The sequence below is a fragment of the Nannobrachium achirus genome (assembly GCF_963921795.1).
Source record: "Nannobrachium achirus genome assembly, chromosome: 9".
NCBI classification, from domain to species: Eukaryota; Metazoa; Chordata; class Actinopteri; order Myctophiformes; family Myctophidae; genus Nannobrachium; species Nannobrachium achirus.
Genome location: NC_137818.1, coordinates 57936646 through 57941314, shown reverse-complemented (window position 1 = coordinate 57941314; position 4669 = coordinate 57936646).

Genomic DNA, 4669 nt, shown 5'->3' with positions numbered 1-4669 from the left:
CAAATGTTACATAAGAAAGAGGCAAAAATGTTGTACAGTAGTACGCCTATTTAACATAATTAGTGCTGTCCAACAATTACATATTTTAATCGCATGATTTACCTAGTTCATAAGTCATCAGTTATCTGTTCACCATGATATTTAACACAAAGATAGGCTGGCTTTATGCGAAATAATGTTCATATTTTATTGGAAAACAAAACCCACAAATAAATCATAATGGTACTGCATTGGCAGGCTACAGCAGATCTGCTAAATATAACATGAGTGCTGTTGATCCCTGACTAATACGACAAATATGTCTTAATATACATTATAATTGTCCTCTATAACTAATGTAAAATTAAAAACACCTTAAATATTTTATTTCTTCTAGAAATAGCTAATATTTCACTCAGTAGGGGAAATGCCTGTAGCAAGTTGATGATGTCATAAATGTCATGTGTCATTTTTATGACATGCATGTGCAAAAAAACAAAACACAAACACATTTGAAATATTGATTTGATGCTCATATTAACCATAGGAAGTATTAAGTTTGTTTTTATTTTCACATGCATGCCATAAATTCCATAGGGATAGATCACACTTGACATTTATGACATCATCAACTTGCGACGGGCATTTCACCTATTGAGTGAAAGATTAGCTATTTCTAGAATAAATAAAATAATTGAGGTGTTTTTAATTTTACATTGTAGTTATAGAGGACAATTATAATGTATTAAGGCATATTTGTCGTATTAGTCAGGGATCACTTTCATATAAAGTTTCACTTAAATATGTTTATTTATTTCATTTTGTCACAACAGGGATGGACCTCATACATGCAGGATTCTACTAAATAAAACAAAACTAAATGAATTGAATAGAGGATATTATAGCCAATGTTTGACCCATTTTAAAGTATAGTTAGTCTGGTTCAGACTAGATTTGAATTCTCCATCAAAAAACACATGAAATAGACACCGAAATTGTTTGGATTTCCAAAACAAAAAAGTATGACCAATGTTCTCTGAGACTTGAAAAGCTGTTTTACCTGAATGGAAAACACAACTACCCTAGGCCTACTTGAAGTAACACAGCTTGCCAAACACAGTTGGTATCACTTTGTTGGTATCGCTGTTTCTCTATGAGTTGAGTAAGGACCCAATGTAAACAAGCCATAGTACTTTCTTTTGGTCTAAATCCTGTTAGTAGACCTTGTATCTGAACTGTACTGTGCTGTATTTTTCCTATGAGAGCCGCTAATAAAATATTCAATCAATCAATCAATCAAACTTGATCCCCTCTTATCCTCAAGTAACAGTAAGATGATCTACAAGTTCACAACATGAGCTTATAAATCGGCTATTTTCCTTTTGAGTGACACTGTAACAAAGTAGGGAATTTGCCTGAAGTTAATCTGAAATATGGAGATTGAATATTGTGTTAGTCATAAATGTAAACGGATAAGAGGCTTCTGCCTGATAGCAACACTAAGCCCTTTATAAACCTTTTTAACTTGTATGCTAGCTTTCAGTCTGCTGTATGTACATCATTATATAAGATAAGTGTATGTAATCATATTCATTATATAAGACTAGAAGCTGGGCGGCCCAGCGTCTAGTCGGCGACCTGGCCAACTCGGAACAATGTAAATAGGGAATGAATGCCCCGCCCTTTAATGCAAACCCCATTATACCTGTTTTCATAGGACCCGTTTTGACCATCTGCCTGCCTGTGTCCATTTATGCCCATATATGGAGATATCTGTATCTGTCTGTCTGTCGGCGTCCATTTTATGTCCATGTATGGAGATCACTGCAGTTATAGTTCTGGGTCCATTTTATGCCCATATATGCCCATATATGGAGATATCTGTCTATCTGCGTCCATTTTATGCCCATAAATGGAGATCTCTGTATCTGTCTGTCTGTGTCCCTTTTATGCCCGTATATGGAGATCTTTGTGATTCTGCGTCCATTGTATGCCCATATATGCCATATATGGAGATATCTGTTTATCTGCGTCCATTTTATGCCCATATATGAGATCTCTGTCGCTTTTTCAAACAGATGGTCAAAACGGGTCCTATGACAACAGGTATAATGGGGTTTGCATTAAAGGGGGAACCGGCACTGTGTCTGCAACACAGTCGGAGGCACAGACAGATACAGAGATCTCCATAATGGGCATAAAGGGACACAGACAAACAGATGGAGGAGGAGACAAACTTAATGCAAACCCCATTATACCTGTTGTCATAGGACCCGTTTTGACCATCTGTTTGCCTGTGTCCATTTATGCCCATATATGGAGATATCTGTATCTGTCTGTCTGCGTCCACTTTATGCCCATATATGGAGATCTTTGACCATCTGTTTGCCTGTGTCCATTTATCCCATATATGGAGATATCTGTATCTGTCTGTCTGCATCCATGTTATGCCCATATATGGAGATCTATGCAGACACAGTGCCAGTTCCGGAAAATCCTGATGTCAGACATCAGAATCCGAACCTTTCGTGCTGGTTCCAGAAAATCGTGTATCGGGTCGGGTCGAGGCCGAGCACTGCACTACCTGCTGCGGTGGGGAACACGCATGCCGAATTTGAAATAGGGAATGAATGCCCCACCCTTTAATGCAAACCCCATGAATGCCCCACCCTTTAATGCAAACCCAAATATACCTGTTGTCATAGGACCCGTCTGTTTGTCTTTGTCCACTTATGCCCATATATGAAGATCTCTGCACACACAGTACCGGTTGCGGAAAACTCTGATGTCAGACATCAGCTCCGCATACGGGCATTCATTTTATTCCCATATATGGAGAACGCGCGTGCCGGTGGGACGAACGGTTCTCGAGATAAGCGGATTACATACATAAATACACACTCACATCAGCTCCGCATACGGGCATTCATTTTATTCCCATATATGGAGAACGCGCGTGCCGGTGGGACGAACGGTTCTCGAGATAAGCGGATTACATACATAAATACACACTCACAGAGATTTTTTGTTGACTCATGTGGTGTACGTGATGTCAGAGCCTTTTATGAAGTGATGTCACAATGAGTAAGCGCTTGCGCCGATTTCCTCCGGAACAGCCTGATGTCAACAATCAGCCCCGCATAAGGAGATTCCGAACGTTTCGCGCCGGTTAGGGAAAACCGCGCGTCGGGTCGGGTCGAGGCCCGGCACTGCACTCCGTGCCGCGGCGGGGAACGCGCGTGCCGAATCTGAAGCCGGTGGGACGAACGGTTCTCGAGATACGCGGATTACAGACACACACGCAGACACGCAGAGACTTCTCGCATTTATAGATAGACTAGAAGCTGGGCCGCCCGAAGGGCGGCCCAGCGTCTAGTCGGCGACCTGGCCAACTCGGAACAATGTAAATAGGGAATGAATGCCCCGCCCTTTAATGCAAACCCCATTATACCTGTTTTCATAGGATCCGTTTTGACCATCTGTCTGCCTGTGTCCATTTATGCCCATATATGGAGATATCTGTATCTGTCTGTCTGTCTGTCGGCGTTTCATGTCCATATGTGGAGATCACTGCAGTTATAGTTCTGGGTCCATTTTATGCCCATATATGGAGATATCTGTCTATCTGCGTCCATTTTATGCCCATATATGGAGTATCTGTCTGTGCCTCCAACTGTGTTGCAGACACAGTGCCGGTTCCCCCTTTAATGCAAACCTCATTATACCTGTTGTCATAGGACCCATTTTGAACATCTGTTTGCCTGTGTCCATTTATGCCCATATATGGAGATATCTGTATCTGTCTGTCTGCGTCCATTTTATGCCCATATATGGAGATCTTTGACCATCTGTTTGCCTCTGTCCATTTATGTCCATATATGGAGATATCTGTCTGTGTCCCTTTTATGCCCATATACGGAGATATCTGTCGGGTCGAGGCAAGGCCCCTGTATTGCCCATATATGGAGATCTCTGTATCTGCCCATATGCCCATATATGGAGATCTCAGTCTGTGTCCCTTTTATGCCCATATATCTGTCTGTGTCCCTTTTATTGCGACCGTCAGGGAGCAGTTTACTACCAGTAAGACTCCCTAATCGGGAGATAAGCGACCGTTGGTCGCTTATCTCCACAAATAGGCCAAAAGTTTGTTTTACCAATTATTACACTCTATGTGAACATTTACATCAACAAATCCCAAGTACTATGCAGAACGACCCATTTCAAGTTTTTAATGTACAACAATATTTAGAAAATAGGTCTACAAGCTCACAATGCTACGCATTGTCCTCATCCCTTATATTCCCATAGGTTATATGGAGATCTCAGTGTTTGTCAGTCCTTGTTCATTTATGCCCATATATGGACATCTCTATATCTACTGTAACAGTCCTTGTCCCTTTATGCCCATATATGGAGATCTCTTAACTGTAAGTCCTTGTCCCTTTTATGCCCATATATGGATATTCCTGATGTCATCAGTATATGAACATATATGGGCTTTCTGATATGCCCATATATGGAGATCTCTTAACTGTAAGCCCTTGTCCCTTTTATGCCCATATATGGATATCCCTGATGTCATCCGTATATGCCCATATATGGGCTTTCTAATATGCCCATATATGGAGATCTCTGTATCTCCATATATGGGTATAAAAGGATACTTCAGGTCTGACATCAGGTTTGT